The 22,141-nt window shown below is 40.8% G+C and overlaps 1 pseudogene; it reads left to right on the top strand.

Annotated features, from left to right (window-relative positions):
* The window catches only part of LOC111589309 (pentatricopeptide repeat-containing protein At2g13600-like), a 31,041-nt pseudogene continuing 8,900 nt past the window's right edge, over positions 1-22,141 (top strand).

The following is a 22,141-nucleotide window of genomic DNA, read 5'->3' as shown; positions in this document are numbered from 1 at the left end:
ATGAGTGTGGGGGAGCTTTCGCTACTGAAGCAGGGGATGCAGGCGCACGCACAAGTTGCTGGTAGTGGGTTCGAGGCAGATGTCGTTATCAGGAACTCCTTAGTGGACATGTACAACAAGTGTGGCTGTGTCTATTCGGTCGAGCTCGTCTTCGAAACAGTGTCATCAAACGATGTTGTTCTTTGAACCACAATGGTCTCGACTTATAGGAAGTCAGCTTGTACGATAGGATGACACACATGGGGATAGAACAAGATGGTATAGCGTATCTCTTGTGGTTCTGTCAGCTTGTAGCCATGGCAGGCTCGTCAGAGAAGCCTGTCACTACTTCAGTTCAATGTCTAATGGTTCGAGCTCAGTTAAGATGCGACCTAAGCACTACGAATGCATGACAGATCTCCTATGCAGGTGAGGTTACCTAGAAGAAGCTCTTCAGTTCATTGAGAACATGTGATTTAACTCGAGCGTTGCTGCCTGGAGTGTGCTACTCAACTCATCTCGAGTACACGAGAATGCCTGGCTAAAGTCAGTTCACAGCTGAAAGGGAATTAGGCTTACACCTAGTTCCTATATAATTTTGGTGGTTGAATTGCCCAACACAAATCTTTGGACTAACTAGTTTGCTCTAGTGAATAAGTTATACAGGTGTCAAAGGTTCACATCAAGCCAATTAAAAAGACCAAAGTTGGGTTCAAATAGAGAGCTAAAGGCATCCCGGAAGACTCCCTGGTCTGGCGCACCGGACTGTCCGGTGGCGCACCGGACAGTGTCCGGTGCACCAAGAGGACTCGCGCTGAACTCCTCAGCCTCGGTTTTTTTTCCTGGAGCCAGCACGCTATAATTCACCGGACTGTCCGGTGTACACCGGACAGTGTCCGGTGCTCCAAAGAAGGCACGGCTCCGGAACTCGCCAGTCTCGGGAATTCGTGAAGGCTGCTCCGCTATAATTCACCGGACATGTCCGGTGTACACCGGACTGTCCGGTGTACACCGGACTGTCCGGTGCATCCTCGGAGCAACGGCTACTTCGCGCCAACGGCTACCTGTGACGGCATTTAATGCGCGCGCAGCGCGCGCAGAAGTCAGAGTCGCCCATGCCGGCGCACCGGACAGTGAACAGTGCATGTCCGGTGCGCCACCGGACATCAAGGCGGGCCCAGAAGTCAGAACTCCAACGGTCAATTTCCAACGGCACTGATGACGTGGCGGGGGCACCGGACATGTCCGGTGTGCACCGGACTGTCCGGTGCGCCATCGAACAGACGGCCTCCACCAACGGTCAAGTTGGTGGTTGGGGCTATAAATACCCCAACCACCCCACCATTCATTGCATCCAAGTTTTCCACTTCTCAACCATTTACAAGAGCTAGGCATTCAATTCTAGACACACCAAAGAGATCAAATCCTCTCCAATTCCACAAAAGGCTTTAGTGATTAGCGAGAGAGATTTGTCGTGTTCTTTTGAGCTCTTGCGCTTGGATTGCTTCTTTTCTTTCTCACTTGCTCTTGTGATCAACATTCAACTGTAATCAAGGCAAGAGGCACCAATTGTGTGGTGACCCTTGCGGGGAAGTTTTGTTCCCGGCTTTGATTTGAGAAAAGAAGCTCACTCGGTCCGAGGGACCGTTTGAGAGAGGGAAGGGTTGAAAGAGACCCGGCCTTTGTGGCCTCCTCAACGGGGAGTAGGTTTGCGAGAACCGAACCTCAGTAAAACAAATCCACGTGTCACACTCTTCATTTGCTTGCGATTTGTTTTGCGCCCTCTCTTGTGGACTTGATTATATTTCTAACGCTAACCCGGCTTGTAGTTGTGATTATTTTTGAGAATTTCAGTTTCGCCCTATTCACCCCCCCTCTAGGCGACTTTCAATTGGTATCAGAGCCCGGTGCTTCATTAGAGCCTAACCGCTCGAAGTGATGTCGGGAGATCACGCCAAGAAGGAGATGGAGACCGGCGAAAAGCCCACTACAAGCCACGGGAGCACTTCATCGGAAGAGTCCCGCACCAAGAGGAGGGAGAAGAAGAAGAGCTCCTCCAACAAAGGGAAGGAGAAGAAATCTTCTTCTCACCACAAAGAGAAGAAGGAAAAATCTTCTTCCCACAAGCCGCATCGGAGTGGGGACAAGCAAAAGAGGATGAGGAAAGTGGTCTACTACGAGACCGACACTTCATCAACATCAACCTCCGGCTCCGATGCGCCCTCCGTAACTTCTAAACGCCAAGAGCGTAAGAAGTTTAGTAAGATCCCCCTACACTATCCTCGCATTTCTAAACATGCACCTCTACTTTCCGTCCCATTAGACAAACCACCAACTTTTGATGGTGAAGATTATGCTAGGTGGAGTGATTTAATGCGATTTCATCTAACTTCACTCCACAAAAGTATATGGGATGTTGTTGAGTTTGGTGCACAGGTACCATCCGTAGGGGATAAAGACTATGATGAGGATGAGGTGGCCCAAATCGAGCACTTCAACTCTCAAGCAACAACGATACTCCTCGCCTCTTTAAGTAGAGAGGAGTATAACAAAGTTCAAGGGTTGAAGAGCGCCAAGGAGGTTTGGGATGTGCTCAAAACCGCGCACAAGGGAGATGAGCTTACAAAGATCACCAAGCGGGAAACGATCGAGGGGGAGCTCGGTCGGTTCCGGCTTCGCAAAGGGGAGGAGCCACAACACATGTACAACCGGCTCAAGACCTTGGTGAACCAAGTGCGCAACCTCGGGAGCGTAAAATGGGATGACCATGAAGTGGTTAAGGTCATTCTAAGATCTCTTATTTTCCTTAACCCTACTCAAGTTCAATTAATTCGTGGTAATCCTAGTTATACTAAAATGACCCCCGAGGAAGTAATCGGGCATTTTGTAAGTTTTGAGTGCATGATCGAAGGCTCGAGGAAGATCAACGAGCTTGATGATCCATCTACATCCGAAGCTCAACCCGTCGCATTCAAGGCGACGGAAGAAAAGAAGGAGGAGTCTACCCCAAGTCGACAACCAATAGACGCCTCCAAGCTTGACAATGAGGAAATGGCGCTCGTCATCAAGAGCTTCCGCCAAATCCTCAAGCAAAGGAGAGGGAAAGACTACAAGTCCCGCTCCAAGAAAGTTTGCTACAAGTGTGGTAAGCCCGGTCACTTTATTGCAAAATGTCCATTATCAAGTGACAGTGACAGGGATAACGACAAGAAGGGCAAGAGGAGAGAAAAGAAGAGGTACTACAAAAAGAAGGGCGGTGATGCCCATGTTTGTCGGGAATGGGATTCCGACGAAAGCTCAAGTGACTCCTCCAACGACGAGGACGCCGCCAACATCGCCGTCACCAAGGGACTCCTCTTCCCCAACGTCGGCCACAAGTGTCTCATGGCCAAGGACGGCAAAAAGAAGGTTAAATCTAAATCCTCCACTAAATATGAATCCTCTAGTGATGATAATGCTAGTGATGAGGAAGATAACTTGCGCTCTCTTTTTGCCAACCTCAACATGCAACAAAAGGAAAAATTAAATGAACTAATTAGTGCCATCCATGAGAAGGATGATCTCTTGGACTCTCAAGAGGACTTCCTAATCAAGGAAAACAAAAAGCATGTTAAGGTTAAAAATGCTTATGCTCTAGAAGTTGAGAAATGTCAAAAATTATCTAGTGAGCTAAGCACTTGCCATGAAACAATAGACAACCTTAGAAATGATGAAAGTGCATTCATCCCTTTTGTGAGTTTTGGTGATTTGGATAACAACACATTTAAAGGTCTAACAAGTTTGCTAAGTGTTGAACAGGAAATTCAGTATGATGAACATACTTGAATAGTGTAAATGATCAGTGAACAAGGTTCAACACAAGGTCAAATAACCAGTGAGACAATGCAAATGGATATAATATGGTCTCTATATTGGTTTGAATATATGGACAAGTCCTGATAAATCACTATGCATAAATATGATCATAATAGAGGTTGAAGTGATTAAGAGGATTGGTCAAGCCAAAGTGAATAAGATATGAGGAATCGTGAATTGGCTTGACCATATTACTATTAGTCCATATATGAATATATGAGAATCAAACTAGAGCTTGATTGATCTTAGCAGTTATATCTAGATGACATTCAAGCAAGGTTCACAATATTGAAGAAATGATTCTCTCAATGGATGCTCAATAGGATGTGACTCAAGAATAGATTGATAGGGTGAAGATAGCAAGGAAAGGGCTTCGAGGAACTAAGCGAAGGTGAAGGCCAAGCGACGGCTTGTAGACCGAGGTACCATGGCTAAGGTGAAGAAGAGAGTACTTGCACTAAGTCGATGAACTAATCAGCTATGAAGAGTTACAACATGTTGATGCATCAGTAAGGTGACTTGAAGCCATGATTTGAACTCATATATGGTGAAATGGCACAAGTCACAGGCTCTATTTGTGTTTGCTTCAAAAGGTGAGACAAGGATGTTTGTGATCCTTATGAAGCAACACCATGGAGAAATCACACTTGAGACACCAATGACTCAAGGAGTTTACTTAATTATATTTTATTTAACTTGAGTATAGGAATCGTCGTACTATCAAGGGGGATTCAAAAAGAAGGTTGGTGTTGATACTAAAGCTCAAAATCCTTGATCTAAAACTTCCATTTTACCCTGGTTTCACTTTGTTTTTCTCAAAATCTGTGCAATAGTTCAAAAACCGGTTCAACCGGACCTAAAACCGGTTCAACCGGTTTCTGCACTGTTCCCCTCTGTCACTGCCAGTCTGCCAGTCAGTCCTGTCAGAAAAAGTCATGTGCAGATTTCTGGAAAACCGGTTCAACCGAATTTTGAATCCGGTTCAACCGAATTTTGAATCTGGTTCAACCGAATTTGAAACCGGTTGAACCGAATTTGAAACCGGTTCAACCGAATTTGAGTCCGGCTGAGTCCGCCAGTGAACCGAAAACCGACTGGTGGAATCCGGTTCAACCGAATTTGAAACCGGTTCAACCGAATTTCAGTCAGATTTCCCCAACGGCCACCAGCTTTTGGGAGCACCTTTATATACACCTCCCACACTCTTCCCCACAGAAGAGCACACACAAAACTTCATTCCCAACCTGAGAAACACCTCCCACTCTCTCTCACACACCTCTTGCCTCTCCCATTTCAAATCTTTGGAGAAGAAATCTTTGAGTGAGTTTGAGAGCTGCGGTTTTTGTGCTTCATCTCCAAATCTCTCTTACTCTTCTTCATTCGAGCTTTGGTACTACATCGAGTTCTTTGTGGATTCATTACTCTTGGAGCTTCTAGCTCCTAGACGACTAGGTGTCGCTTGTGAGTCTCCAAATCTTGTGGAAGACCACAAGAAAGTTTGTATTACCCGCTCGTTTGAGCAAAGATTATTGTGTGGGCTTGACCTTTGTGGTCGGCAAAGGGAGGATTAGGGTTGAAAGAGACCCGGCTCTTTGTGGGCGCCTCAACGAGGAAGTAGGGCACCTTGGTGGTGTGACCGAACCTCGGGATAAATCTTGTGTCTCTTGTGTTCTTGCTCATTGTGTTTGTTTGTGTTCTTCGTTCTCTCACCATTCCGTGAAAGATTGTTTATATCTTTTTGGTGTGTGGATTTTGAGAAGTGCCCTTCTCAGATCTACTACTTTGAACCCTGTGGATCATTTAGAACATCTCATTTCCAAAGTTAACTGGGTGAATTTTAAGATCAATTCAGTTTTACCCAGTTTGCTTCTAGTTTTTGTTGAAAAAGTTTTAACTTGCCTATTCACCCCCCCTCTAGGCAACTTTCAATTGGTATCGGAGCCTAATCCTCGTTCTAACGCTTAACCGCGTGAGGAAAAGATCATGTCGGGGGGACTAAGAATCGAAAGTGCTTCTAAGCTTGAAAAAGTTGAGGTTGCCTCGACTTTATCTTTTGGTGCAGATGTTGATCCTAGGGCAATAGATCTTGCCATGAGAATCGCCAAAAGGATGTTCCTCAAAATGAAGGAAGATGAGGCGAAGAACAAAATTGAAGAAGAAAATAATCGATGGAGACCAAACGACGAATCCACCTCTTCACAAGGTTCGTCTTTCAAATCCACTTCTCATATGTGCTTTATTGCTAATGGGAGTGATAGTGAAAGCGAAAGTGAGGATGAGGAGGAGCAAGAAAGTGATAGTGAAGATGAGGAAGATCTTCAAAAATTCTTCGCTCAACTAAGCAAGAAGAACCGGATGAGCTTGCTCAAACTCATGAAAAGAGCGGAAGAACAAAAGGAAATGCTTCATAAGCAAGAAGATATCCTCATCGAAAAAATCAAAGACTTGGAGAAGTTGACCAAAGAGAATGAGAAGCTAAAGTGCTCTCATGATGATTTGGTCCAAAGGTATGAAGACATTTCAATTGAGCAAATTAAAACTATTAATCATTCATCATATATTGCTCAATTAGAAAATAAAAATGCTATGCTCAAGAACACGGTAGAAAAGCTAAATATTGAAAATCTAGCTTTGCAAGAAAAACATGATAAGCTTGTGTGCTCTCATAATAAATTTATGGATTCACATATCATGTTAGAAATGGCTCATGAGGTTGTGTTAACTAATTTGAAATCCTACCAACCTCACATATGCACATGTACTCATATAGAAACTATATTATCATGTGCTAACAAATGTTGCTCTCAAGAAAGCCAATCTTCCATTGAGCTAGAATTTTCAGGAACAAGTAATGTTTCCTATGCAAAAGAAAACAATGAGCTCAAGGAAGAAAATGAGAGGCTAAAAAGGAGCTTGACTCAATTGAAGGGAAAATGTCATGCTCAACCTTCTCAAGATAACCGTGATAATATGGTGAAAAAGCTTGAGAAGGGGACAACCGTAGCATGCACAAAACCCCTTCAAAAGAATATCAAGCTTTCCAAGAAAGGCATGAGCAAACATCAAGAGAAGAAAGACAAAGCTCATGACAAGTGCCTCAACCACGCCTCCACATGCTCCACACAAGGTAACAAACAAGCCACTCTTTCAAATAAGAGAAGATGCACTAGAAAGTGTTATCAATGTCATGAGAAGGGACATGAGATTAAGTCATGTCCCTACATAAAAGATAGTGGCTTAAATTTGGAAAGAAAGAGGCTCACTAACCATGTAGCAAACAAGAAGCAAGGCAAGAAGGAGTCTTGCAAAATTAAAAATCATATTTGCTACACTTGCCGAAGAAAGGGACACCTTTGCAAGGATTGTCCCATGACTAAGTATCCTAAGCCTACCATGTCAATTCATTCATACTCGCTTAGGAGACCCAAAAATGACACTTGTGCTAGAAAGGAAATTAGTTCACCTAAAACTAGCACAAAGGCCATTTGGGTGCCTAAGTACTTATTAGCTAACCTTGGTGGACCCATCCAAAAATGGGTACCAAAATGTACTTAATAAGTTTTGCAGGTACCTAGAGATGATATGAAGCTTTGGGGTGCTTGAGCGGTTTAACTCAATTCTTATCTCAAGCTATCAATCTTACATTGTCTATCCTTTAAGATTGACCCAAAGATGAATTGAATTGTTATATCACTAACTTCATATTCATCTCTAGCAAGAACTTGTGTTGTAGGGAATAAGGATTAACCTTTGTGGGAATCAAGCAAAAGGCCTACAACCAAGTGATATCCAAAGGATGGTAACAATTAATTCTTAAGTGCACATTGCTTTTAATTGTTATATTCCTTTGTGTCTTTTGTAGCCACATAGGAAAAATGAAGCACTTGAGAATGAACTTAAAAGACTTTACCTTGCTTTGGAAAGGATCTAATTATATGGTAGATTGCAAGTTCATATTTTTATATTGTGACAATCTACATGCTTTAAATTGATTATATGTATCTTGTGGCATATTTCAAATTAATTATCGTGTTATTGCCATGACCTAGACATAAAGAGGATTATCCCATGTTCTTAAATGAATAGAGTGCTAAGTAAGAAATTCAAATTCTTAAAGCACTTACCAAAAGGGAAATTCTCTATATGACTAGAGTTGTGAGACTAATGTTTTTATCTAAGTGATTTATGTAGTTTCACAACATGAGAATGTGTTTCCCAAATGGAGTGTGCCATTCAACATTCAAAGAAGATTGAACCAATACTATGTGATATATTCATTCTTGTTTAAATTGGTTTTGAGTCTTCTACATTAATCACTCACCATGCTATGAATTAAACTTGTCATGTAAACTTAATTAAATAATCATGCTACTTTCATCTTTTTTTTACAATTGATGTTATGCATGATGCTTGTAAGGGTAATTTAGTTCATATCATGAGGTTTCCTTGTTTTAGTAACCTTCTTGTCATTCATATACTAGAGGTTGCTAAATAGGAAACTATTGCTTGTGTTACTAATACAATCTATTTTAAGATATTTCATGAAAATTCATAAGTAGAGATTGTGCTCTTTCAATTGGTAAAATCACAAGCTTTAAAGGTTAATCTTCACCTAAAAGAAAGATTAGGAATGCTCAAGGCAAAGGTATGGAACAAATTGCTTCAATTGGTAGTTGATCAATAGTAGTTCCTTCCAAGTGGCATTCTTTCAATTGGTAATAATATATTCTATGGAAATGAATGTCAATATGAATGTTAAATTCCTTTTGGCTTAAATTTGTAAATTGGTGCATATTGTGAATTCACTGCTCCATGTGCATTAACTTAAAAGGAATTTAATTTATGCCTTTACGCCTCATAAATGATAATTTGTTTGCCATTCATATATAGATATCATCATTCATTAAATACTTCCTTGTACTACTAATACCTCTTTTCAAAGTGTTTTATCGACTAGTTTTAAAAGGAAAAGAGATAACAAAGAAGGAAGTCTCCACAAATGATGAAAAGAAGAATACTAAGGTGACACCACCACAGATAGTAAGATCTGTCAAATTGGTATAACAAATGGTACATTCTATATGGTGGTAAGTATTCTTAGGCATAAGTTAATTCATTGCAAATTTTTCATGCCTTGACCAATATATGTAATGTACTCCTCTTGAGAATCTTCATTGAATTGAAAGTGCATTTGATAAGTCATTCAAATACTTGATGCACATATCTAGTGGGAGCACATTATATATATCTTGTGTCGTAGAGAATAAGTTTCCCTTGAGTAAGCTATACTAAGACAATCCAAAATGGTAAATTTGTATCTCATTCATATGGATTGTAATATTTGTTTTCTAAATAGCTACTCTTGATGCAGTTTAAAATTCCCTTATCGTTAAATCTAAAAGTGCATAAGAATCTTTTTGTTGATATTCATGACATACATATGCACTAACATGGATATGATTTTTAAACTGTAAAAGGTACAATTAGTGATCCATACTCTCTAAAATTTGGAAACCCATATTTTCATATCTTAGAAATCTACTTAAATCGGTATCCATATGCTTCACATTGAATTGGATCACTAAGTTGTAAATTCCATGCATAACTTGTCTTTATGATATGAATGCTTGTGCAATTAACCTTAATAAGCTAGGTGCACCCAAGGTCAAGCTAGGTTCATCATCGAGAAGGCAACACAACGATGTATTAATAAAAGGAGAAAAGGCTCCTATTCTTAACTCTTTTTTTATCTATGTGATTAAATATTGACTTGAAACCATGTAAGATGGTTGTCAAGTATATGTGGTTGCCTACACAAAGATAAAGGCCACAATAAGGATTGTGTGGGTACTCAAGGCTCTTACTACTAATCTCAAAGGACCCAATTCAAATTGGGTACCAAGATATGAAGCTTAAACTTGTTTTGCAGGATCACTCCTTCAATCGATCAAGTTGGGTGCTCGATAATGAATGTATAAATCATCTTTGGAGATAGTAGCTAGGGTGGTAACAACTGAATCTCAAGTGCATATTATTTTCAAATCTTATCTTTTTGTGACTTGTGTAGCCACTAAGGAAAAAGAAGCACTTGAGGATATACATCAGTTGTTGATTATGAAATAAAGGTCTAATTGGAAGTTGAATGAATATTATCATATGGTGAACAATCCAAAATTATGTGATGTATTCTCTATCTAGTTAATTTGGATTTGATTCTTCTATATTAGACACTCATCATAATATGGATTAAGTCATCCTTTTAGACTTCATTGAATAACCATGCATATTATCCATGTCATTCAAAATATATTGTGCATGAGGGCTCAAGGGAAATTTAGTCCATATTATGAGGTTTCTCTATTTTAGCAACTCGTTTGCCTTTCACATATAAAGGGTTGCTAAATAAGAAACTAGTGCTTGTGCTACTAATGCCATCTCTTGTGTTGAGTTTATCCATAGAAAATCTATGTTAAGAGATGGTGCTTTTTTTAAATTGGATAAATCACAAGCTTAAAGGATATTATTCAACTAAAGTAAGATGAAGTTGATAAGAGGCCAAGGTATGAAAACTTCCTCTCCTTCAGTTGTTTTTAGTATTCTATCCTTAGTGGGATGTACCATAGTATAGGTTAAATTCCTCGCAATATAAAATGTTCAATAGTGCATATAACTTTGACATCAACTATATGTGTGCACTTATTTAAAGGAATTTAGTCTATCCTTTTGGGTTTCAATAATGATGATTCATTTGTCATCCACATATAAGGATCATCATTTGTGAAACCCTCCCTTGTGTTTCTAATGCTCTCTTTTTCTAAGTGTTTCAACAAGGTCCTCCCAAGTTCTTTGAAGATGAATTCAAAATCTACAAATATAAGAGTCTTGGTTGTTTCAATCATTGAGCTTCAATTGATCTCATATCAAGTATGATCGAATCAAGAAAATATGAAAGAGTTCATGATCACTTGGTTGGATGAAATTGTAAAGAGAAAAGAGATTATAGTGATTCAAGAAGGGAGTTATATTCTTTTTGTCAACCAAATAATGAAGATGTAGTGACATATTTATATGTTTGTGTACTCTTGCATGCACAAATTGAGGAAGAGTTTAGCCTATATCTTGTGAGGCTAATGATTTCTTCAAGTTCATGTTTTATAGTCTCACACCTTGGAGAACATCAAATGAGGATGAGTGGTTCCAAGGAAATGATCAGATATTTACCACATGTCACCCCATGGATTAGTTCTATTGGGGAACGATATGTGTTCTCTAGCATAAATTCAATTGTTTCAAATATATTATGCCTTGATCAAGATATATGATGAACTCCTCTAAGAATCTTAATTGAATCAAGTGCATGTTACAAGTAATTCGAGTACTTGATGCATACATTTAGGGGGAGCTCATTCTATATCTTGTGTCCTTAAAGACTAACATTTTCTTTTAGTGAATTTGTGTAGTTCTTTGAAGAGAATGAGTTTCTCTTGATCGTTTAAAGAGGATAAGTTTCTCTTTGAAATGTCAAGCCTATCAAAAGCTAAGAAAGAAATTCATGATTATAATGAAGACCATATGGCATGGAACAAAGGTGTGTCACTCCATGAACTATTGTATTACATTTGTGTATCTAGGCTCTTACAAGTTAGTGTATGCATGTATATGCAATATCTTAAGTCACATCATAAGGTTGCACTTGAATCTTGGCTTAAAATATTGCATATCATGTCTATTAGTACACCGTTTGATTATGAGTAATTCCTTAAATTGGTGCAATTTCATATTTTCATACTTTATTTGTACCAAGGTTCAAATTGTAGAACTTAATCTCCTGACCTCACAATTCTAAGTGCATAAGGTAAAACAAGTATTCATCACTTGTATGCACACATTTAGGGGGAGAATGGTCTATAATTTGAATCTTTGAGACTAACTTCATTTTCAAGTCTATTATGTGTGTAGTCTCAAATTAGAAAGGAATCTTAAAGCAAAGACAATCGCTTCCACTGCAAATTTTGATGGGTATCAAAGATTCTTTGCTCCAATAAATGTATCTTCTATACATTTCATAAGATAATGAGTTTCTCTTGTATATGCTACTCCAACGTCATCTAAAATTGGTAAATATGTATCACATCTTTTTGGATTACAAATATCTGAAGTAGCATAGCTTATAGATTCTCCTGTCTAGAACTTAATTGATTAAATAGTGCACATGTTTCTTATGTTGCATGATTATGTTCAATTGATACTCCTTTTATGCCAATGGTACTTTAAGTTGCAAATAAGTACTCTCAACAGGTATCAATTGAATTCATATATATGTGTGCACTAAAAATTGAGGAGAACTTAGTGTAATATGCAACTAGTGATCTGATTATCTATCAAATTGTATCAATTGGTGGTTTTCAATTGATATTTTTCGTACATGATCACTAGTTGTATAATTCATACTTGTGCAATTTTCATGTTGCCTCTTGTTATGATAAGAAAATGCTAGGTGACATCTAGACTCCAGGTATCAAGATTTATCTTTCAATTAGTATGACAATATTCATTTGATATCTTGGACCTATGTCACAATTATGCCAACAAGAGATTGCAAAATGAACTCTAAATACAACACAAGTGTGGAACACCCCTTTGAAAAGGTAAAACGCAAAGGTACATCACTTATGACACTTCTCCATTACCTTTGTGCCATATAAGGACCCTTTTCATGATAGTGTGTTCACATCTTGCTTAATCATAATTTCTACCCTTTATATTCCTTGTATCCTTTTTGGAGATTTATGACAAAGGGGGAGAAATTTTGCATTAAAGATTACCTTTAGTCTTATGTAACTAAGTGTTAGAAGACTTTTGAAAAGGGGAGAATTGATTAACAAAAAGGTTGAATCATAAGTAAAACATAAGATGAAGGAAATTGATGAGTGCATAATATGTCATGAGCATCACGTTTATTTATGACACAAAGCACCCTATGAATAGTATGATATATGTTGTCTTCACTCTTTGACCCAAATATGTGGTTTTGGCATTTGAGTACAAAATTGGTATTTTCTGAAATGCACATATTTAGGGGGAGGAAACTATATCATAGGATTCAAAATCTTATTTATCAAATCTTATGTAAGCTTTAAATGTGTTGTCATCAATCACCAAAAAGGGGGAGATTGAAAGTGCATTCATCCCTTTTGTGAGTTTTGGTGATTTGGATAACAACACATTTAAAGGTCTAACAAGTTTGCTAAGTGTTGAACAGGAAATTCAGTATGATGAACATACTTGAATAGTGTAAATGATCAGTGAACAAGGTTCAACACAAGGTCAAATAACCAGTGAGACAATGCAAATGGATATAATATGGTCTCTATATTGGTTTGAATATATGGACAAGTCCTGATAAATCACTATGCATAAATATGATCATAATAGAGGTTGAAGTGATTAAGAGGATTGGTCAAGCCAAAGTGAATAAGATATGAGGAATCGTGAATTGGCTTGACCATATTACTATTAGTCCATATATGAATATATGAGAATCAAACTAGAGCTTGATTGATCTTAGCAGTTATATCTAGATGACATTCAAGCAAGGTTCACAATATTGAAGAAATGATTCTCTCAATGGATGCTCAATAGGATGTGACTCAAGAATAGATTGATAGGGTGAAGATAGCAAGGAAAGGGCTTCGAGGAACTAAGCGAAGGTGAAGGCCAAGCGACGGCTTGTAGACCGAGGTACCATGGCTAAGGTGAAGAAGAGAGTACTTGCACTAAGTCGATGAACTAATCAGCTATGAAGAGTTACAACATGTTGATGCATCAGTAAGGTGACTTGAAGCCATGATTTGAACTCATATATGGTGAAATGGCACAAGTCACAGGCTCTATTTGTGTTTGCTTCAAAAGGTGAGACAAGGATGTTTGTGATCCTTATGAAGCAACACCATGGAGAAATCACACTTGAGACACCAATGACTCAAGGAGTTTACTTAATTATATTTTATTTAACTTGAGTATAGGAATCGTCGTACTATCAAGGGGGATTCAAAAAGAAGGTTGGTGTTGATACTAAAGCTCAAAATCCTTGATCTAAAACTTCCATTTTACCCTGGTTTCACTTTGTTTTTCTCAAAATCTGTGCAATAGTTCAAAAACCGGTTCAACCGGACCTAAAACCGGTTCAACCGGTTTCTGCACTGTTCCCCTCTGTCACTGCCAGTCTGCCAGTCAGTCCTGTCAGAAAAAGTCATGTGCAGATTTCTGGAAAACCGGTTCAACCGAATTTTGAATCCGGTTCAACCGAATTTTGAATCTGGTTCAACCGAATTTGAAACCGGTTGAACCGAATTTGAAACCGGTTCAACCGAATTTGAGTCCGGCTGAGTCCGCCAGTGAACCGAAAACCGACTGGTGGAATCCGGTTCAACCGAATTTGAAACCGGTTCAACCGAATTTCAGTCAGATTTCCCCAACGGCCACCAGCTTTTGGGAGCACCTTTATATACACCTCCCACACTCTTCCCCACAGAAGAGCACACACAAAACTTCATTCCCAACCTGAGAAACACCTCCCACTCTCTCTCACACACCTCTTGCCTCTCCCATTTCAAATCTTTGGAGAAGAAATCTTTGAGTGAGTTTGAGAGCTGCGGTTTTTGTGCTTCATCTCCAAATCTCTCTTACTCTTCTTCATTCGAGCTTTGGTACTACATCGAGTTCTTTGTGGATTCATTACTCTTGGAGCTTCTAGCTCCTAGACGACTAGGTGTCGCTTGTGAGTCTCCAAATCTTGTGGAAGACCACAAGAAAGTTTGTATTACCCGCTCGTTTGAGCAAAGATTATTGTGTGGGCTTGACCTTTGTGGTCGGCAAAGGGAGGATTAGGGTTGAAAGAGACCCGGCTCTTTGTGGGCGCCTCAACGAGGAAGTAGGGCACCTTGGTGGTGTGACCGAACCTCGGGATAAATCTTGTGTCTCTTGTGTTCTTGCTCATTGTGTTTGTTTGTGTTCTTCGTTCTCTCACCATTCCGTGAAAGATTGTTTATATCTTTTTGGTGTGTGGATTTTGAGAAGTGCCCTTCTCAGATCTACTACTTTGAACCCTGTGGATCATTTAGAACATCTCATTTCCAAAGTTAACTGGGTGAATTTTAAGATCAATTCAGTTTTACCCAGTTTGCTTCTAGTTTTTGTTGAAAAAGTTTTAACTTGCCTATTCACCCCCCCTCTAGGCAACTTTCAAATGAAAATGCTAATTTGTTAGCTAAGGTTGATTCTCATGTTTGCAATGTTTCAATTCCCAACCCTAGAGATAATAATGATGATTTGCTTGCTAGGATTGAAGAATTGAACATTTCTCTTGCTAGTCTTAGATTAGAAAATGAAAATTTGATTGCTAAGGCTAAAGATTTTGATGTTTGCAAAGTTACAATTTCTGATCTTAGAGATAAAAATGATATTCTACATGCTAAGATTGTTGAACTCAATTCTTGCAAACCATCTACATCTACCATTGAGCATGTCACTATTTGTACTAGATGTAGAGATATTGATGTTGATGCTATTCATGATCACATGACTTTAATTAAACAACAAAATGATCATATAGCAAAATTAGATGCTAAAATTGCCGAGCATAACTTAGAAAATGAAAAATTTAAATTTGCTAGAAGTATGCTCTATAGTGGGAGATGCCCTGGCATCAAGAATGGCATTGGCTTCCAAAGGGGAGACAATGTCAAACTTAATGCCCCTCCTAAAAGATTGTCAAACTTTGTTAAGGGCAAGGCTCCCATGCCTCAGGATAACGAGGGCTACATTTTGTACCCTGCCGGTTATCCCGAGAGCAAAATTAGGAGAATTCACTCTAGGAAGTCTCACTCTGGCCCTAATCATGCTTTTATGTATAAGGGTGAGACGTCTAGTTCTAGGCAACCAACCCGTGCTAAGTTGCCTAAGAAAACTCCTATTGCATCAAATGAACATAGTCTTTCGTTTAAAACTTTTGATGCTTCTTATGTGTTGACTAACAAATCCGGCAAAGTAGTTGCCAAATATGTTGGGGGCAAGCACAAGGGGTCAAAGACTTGTGTTTGGGTACCCAAAGTTCTTGTGTCTAATGCCAAAGGACCCAAAACCATTTGGGTACCTAAAGTCAAGAACTAAACTTGTTTTGTAGGTTTATGCATCCGGGGGCTCAAGTTGGATACTCGATAGCGGGTGCACGAACCACATGACAGGGGAGAAGAAGATGTTCTCCTCATATGAGAAAAACCAAGATCCCCAAAGAGCGATCACATTCGGGGATGGAAATCAAGGTTTGGTCAAAGGTCTTGGTAAAATTGCTATATCTCCTGACCATTCTATTTCCAATGTTTTTCTTGTAGATTCATTAGATTACAATTTGCTTTCTGTATCTCAATTATGTCAAATGGGCTACAACTGTCTTTTTACTGATATTGGTGTCACTGTCTTTAGAAGAAGTGATGATTCAATAGCATTTAAGGGAGTGTTAGAGGGTCAGCTATACTTGGTAGATTTTGATAGAGCTGAACTCGACACTTGCTTAATTGCTAAGACTAACATGGGTTGGCTCTGGCATCGCCGACTAGCCCATGTTGGGATGAAGAATCTTCATAAGCTTCTAAAGGGAGAACACATTTTAGGATTAACAAACGTTCATTTTGAGAAAGACAGGATTTGTAGTGCATGCCAAGCAGGAAAGCAAGTTGGAGCCCATCATCCGCATAAGAACATAATGACGACCGACAGGTCACTAGAGCTCCTACACATGGATCTATTCGGCCCGATCGCTTACATAAGCATCGGCTGGAGTAAGTAGTGTCTAGTTATTGTGGATGATTATTCTCGCTTCACTTGGGTATTCTTTTTACAGGAAAAATCTCAAACCCAAGAGACCTTAAAGGGATTCTTAAGAAGGGCTCAAAATGAGTTCGGCTTAAGGATCAAGAAAATCAGAAGCGACAACGGGACGAAGTTCAAAAACTCTCAAATCGAAGGCTTTCTTGAGGAGGAGGGCATCAAGCATGAATTCTCTTCTCCCTACACCCCACAACAAAATGGTGTAGTGGAGAGGAAGAATCGAACTCTATTGGATATGGCAAGGACCATGCTCGATGAGTACAAGACTTCGGATCGGTTTTGGGCCGAGGCAGTCAACACCGCTTGCTACGCCATCAACCGGTTATATCTTCACCGATTCCTCAAGAAGACATCATATGAACTCCTAACCGGTAAAAAGCCCAATATTTCATATTTTAGAGTCTTTGGTAGCAAATGCTTTATTCTTGTTAAAAGAGGTAGAAAATCTAAATTTGCTCCTAAGACTGTAGAAGGCTTTTTACTTGGTTATGACTCAAACACAAGGGCATATAGGGTCTTTAACAGGTCCACTGGACTAGTTGAAGTCTCATGTGACGTTGTGTTTCATGAGACTAATGGCTCTCAATTAGAGCATGTTGATCTTGATGAGATAGGTGAGGAAGAGGCTCCGTGCATCGCCCTAAGGAACATGTCCATTGGAGATGTATGCCCTAAGGAATCCGAAGAGCCTCCAAATGCACAAGATCAACCATCCTCCTCCACGCAAGCTGAAAGGGAATTAGGGTTACACCTAGTTCCTATATAATTTTGGTGGTTGAATTGCCCAACACAAATCTTTGGACTAACTAGTTTGCCCAAGTGTATAGATTATACAGGTGTAAAAGGTTCACACTCAGCCAATAAAAAGACTAAGTTTTGGATTCAACAAGGAGCAAAGGGGCAACCGAAGGCACCCCTGGTCTGGCGCACCGGACTGTCCGGTGTGCCACCGGACATGTCCGGTGCACCAGGGGGACTCAGACTCAAACTCGCCACCTTCGGGAATTTCCAGAGGCGACTCGGCTATAATTCACCGGACTGTCCGGTGTACACCGGACAGTGTCCGGTGCGCCAAGGGAGGTCGTCCTCAGGAACTCGCCAGCGTCGGGAAACTCCAACGGCTAGTCCACTATAATTCACCGGACTGTCCGGTGTGCACCGGACTGTCCGGTGCGACTCCGGTGCAACGGCTATCTCCGCGCCAACGGCTCTCTGCCGCACAATAAATGCGCGCTCTGCGCGCGCAGTTGGCAGGCGTGCCCATACTGGCACACCGGACAAGGAACAGTAGATGTCCGGTGTGCACCGGACACCCAGGCGGGGCCACTTGTCAGAAGCTTCAACGGTCAGAATCCAACGGCAGTGATGACGTGGCAGGGGGCACCGGACTGTCCGGTGCGCCATCGAGCAGACAGCCTCCCAACGGCCACTTTTGGTGGTTGGGGCTATAAATACCCCAACCACCCCACCATTCATTGCATCCAAGTTTTCCACTTCTCAACTACTACAAGAGCTCTAGCATTCAATCCTAGACACACCAAAGAGATCAAATCCTCTCCAAATTCCACACAACGCCATAGTGCTTAGAGAGAGTGATTTGCTTGTGTTCTTTCGAGCTCTTGCGCTTGGATTGCTTTCTTCTTTCTTGATCCTTTCTTTGCAATCAAACTCACTTGTAATTAAGGCAAGAGACACCAAACCTGTGGTGGTCCTTGTGGGAACTTTGTGTTCCAAGTGATTGAGAAGAGAAAGCTCACTCGATCCGTGGATCGTTTGAGAGAGGGAAGGGTTGAAAGAGACCCGGCCTTTGTGGCCTCCTCAACGGGGAGTAGGTTTGCAAGAACCGAACCTCGGTAAAACAAATCTCCGTGTCTCACTTGCTTATTCGCTTGGGATTTGTTTTGCGCCTCTCTCGCGGACTCGTTTATATTTCTAACGCTAACCCGGCTTGTAGTTGTGTTTATATTTGTAAATTTCAGTCTCGCCCTATTCACCCCCTCCCTCTAGGCGACTTTCAATTGGTATCAGAGCCCGGTGCTTCATTAGAGCCTAACCGCTCGAAGTGATGTCGGGAGATCACGCCAAGAAGGAGATGGAGACCGGCGAAAAGCCCACTACAAGCCACGGGAGCACTTCATCGGAAGAGTCCCGCACCAAGAGGAAGGAGAAAAAGAAGGACTCCTCCAAACGGAAGGAGAAAAAGTCTTCCTCTTCTCACCACAAAGAGAAGAAGGAAAAATCTTCCTCCCACAAGCCGCATCGGAAAGGCGACAAGCACAAGAGGATGAGGAAAGTGGTCTACTACGAGACCGACACTTCATCAACATCGACCTCCGACTCCGATGCGCCCTCCGTCACTTCTAAGCGACAAGAGCGCAAGAAGTATAGTAAGATCCCCCTACACTACGCTCGCATTTCCAAACATACACCTTTACTTTCCGTCCCATTAGGCAAACCACCAACTTTTGATGGTGAAGATTACGCTAGGTGGAGCGATTTAATGCGATTTCATCTAACCTCGCTCCACAAAAGTATATGGGATGTTGTTGAGTTTGGTGCACAGGTACCGTCGGTAGGGGATGAGGACTATGATGAGGATGAGGTGGCCCAAATCGAGCACTTCAACTCTCAAGCAACAACAATACTCCTCGCCTCTCTAAGTAGAGAGGAGTATAACAAAGTACAAGGGTTGAAGAGCGCCAAGGAGATTTGGGATGTGCTCAAAACCGCGCACGAAGGAGACGAGCTCACCAAGATCACCAAGCGGGAAACGATCGAGGGGGAGCTCGGTCGGTTCCGGCTTCGCAAAGGGGAGGAGCCACAACACATGTACAACCGGCTCAAGACCTTGGTGAATCAAGTGCGCAACCTCGGGAGCGTAAAGTGGGATGACCATGAGATGGTTAAGGTTATTCTAAGATCTCTTATTTTCCTTAACCCTACTCAAGTTCAATTAATCCGTGGTAATCCTAGATATACTAAAATGACCCCCGAGGAAGTTATCGGGAATTTTGTGAGTTTTGAGTGCATGATCGAAGGCTCGAGGAAGATCAACGAGCTTGATGATGCCACCACATCCGAAGCTCAACCCGTTGCATTCAAGGCAACGGAGGAGAAGAAGGAGGAATCTACACCAAGTCGACAACCAATAGACGCCTCCAAGCTCGACAATGAGGAAATGGCGCTCGTCATCAAGAGCTTCCGCCAAATCCTCAAACAAAGGAGGGGGAAAGACTACAAGTCCCGCTCCAAGAAGGTTTGCTACAAGTGTGGTAAGCCCGGTCATTTTATTGCTAAATGTCCTATATCTAGTGACAGTGACCGAGGTGACGACAAGAAGGGGAGGCGAAAGGAGAAGAAGAGATACTACAAGAAGAAGGGCGGCGATGCCCATGTTTGTCGGGAGTGGGACTCCGACGAAAGCTCAAGCGACTCCTCCGACGACGAGGACGCCGCCAACATCGCCGTCACCAAGGGACTTCTCTTCCCCAACGTCGGCCACAAGTGCCTCATGGCAAAGGACGGCAAAAAGAAGAAGGTTAAATCCAACTCCTCCACTAAATATGAGTCTTCCAGTGATGATAATGCTAGTGGTGAGGAGGATAATTTGCGTACTCTTTTTGCCAACCTTAACATGGAACAAAAGGAGAAATTAAATGAACTAATTAGTGTCATCCATGAGAAGGATGATCTCTTGGACTCCCAAGAGGACTTCCTAATCAAGGAAAATAAAAAACATGTTAAGGTTAAAAATGCTTACGCTCTACAAGTTGAAAAATGTGAAAAATTGTCTAGTGAGCTAAGCACTTGCCGTGAGATGATTGACAACCTTAGAAATGAAAATGCTAGTTTAAATACTAAGGTTGATTCTCATGTTTGTAATGTTTCAATTTCCAATTCTAGAGATAATAATGATGATTTGCTTGCTAGGATTGAAGAATTAAACATTTCTCTTGCTAGCCTTAGATTACAGAATGAAAATTTGATTGCTAAGGCTAAAGATTTTGATGTTTGCAAAATTACAATTGCCGATCTTAGAGATAAGAATGATATACTTCATGCTAAGATTGTTGAACTTAATTCTTGCAAACCATCTACATCTACCATTGAGCATGTCACTATTTGTACTAGATGTAGAAATGTTGATATTGATGCTATTCATGATCATATGGATTTAATTAAACAACAAAATGATCATATAGCAAAACTAGATGCTAAAATTGCCGAGCACAACTTAGAAAATGAGAAATTTAAATTTGCTCGTAGCATGCTTTATAATGGGAGACGCCCTGGCATCAAGGATGGGATTGGCTTCCAAAGGGGAGACAGTGTCAAACTTAATGCCCCTCCAAAGAACTTATCTAACTTTGTTAAGGGCAAGGCTCCCATGCCTCAGGATAACGAGGGTTACATTTTATACCCTGCCGGTTATCCCGAGAGCAAAATTAGGAAAATTCATTCTAGGAAGTCTCACTCTAGCCCTAATCATGCTTATATGTATAAGGGTGAGACATCTAGTTCTAGGCAACCAACCCATGCTAAGTTGCCTAAGAAGAAAATTCCTAATGCATCAAATGAACATAGCATTTCATTTAAAACTTTCGATGCATCCTATGTTTTGACTAACAAATCCGGCAAGGTCGTTGCCAAGTTTGTTGGGGGCAAACACAAGGGGTCAAAGACTTGTGTTTGGGTACCCAAAGTTCTTGTTTCTAATGCCAAAGGACCCAAAACAGTTTGGGTACCTAAAGTCAAGAACTAAATTTGTTTTGTAGGTTTATGCATCCGGGGGCTCAAGTTGGATACTCGACAGCGGGTGCACAAACCACATGACCGGGGAGAAAAGGATGTTCTCCTCATATGAGAAAAACCAAGATCCCCAACGAGCTATCACATTCGGGGATGGAAATCAAGGTTTGGTCAAAGGATTGGGTAAAATTGCTATATCACCTGACCATACCATTTCCAATGTTTTTCTTGTAGATTCTTTAGATTACAATTTGCTTTCCGTTTCTCAATTATGTCAAATGGGCTACAACTGTCTATTCACTGATGTAGGTGTACTGTCTTTAGAAGAAGTGATGATTCAATAGCATTTAAGGGAGTGTTAGAGGGTCAGCTATACTTGGTAGATTTTGATAGAGCTGAACTCGACACTTGCTTAATTGCTAAGACTAACATGGGTTGGCTCTGGCACCGCCGACTAGCCCATGTTGGGATGAAGAATCTTCATAAGCTTCTAAAGGGAGAACACATTTTAGGATTAACAAATGTTCATTTTGAGAAAGACAGGATTTGTAGCGCATGTCAAGCCGGGAAGCAAGTTGGAACCCATCATCCACACAAGAACATCATGACGACCGACAGGCCGCTTGAGCTACTCCACATGGATCTATTCGGCCCGATTGCTTACATAAGC

Source organism: Zea mays, chromosome 5 (assembly GCF_902167145.1).
Source record: "Zea mays cultivar B73 chromosome 5, Zm-B73-REFERENCE-NAM-5.0, whole genome shotgun sequence".
Taxonomy (NCBI): Eukaryota; Viridiplantae; Streptophyta; class Magnoliopsida; order Poales; family Poaceae; genus Zea; species Zea mays.
The sequence above is the reverse complement of the archived record's forward strand: the minus strand, read 5'-3'. Positions and strand labels throughout refer to the sequence as shown.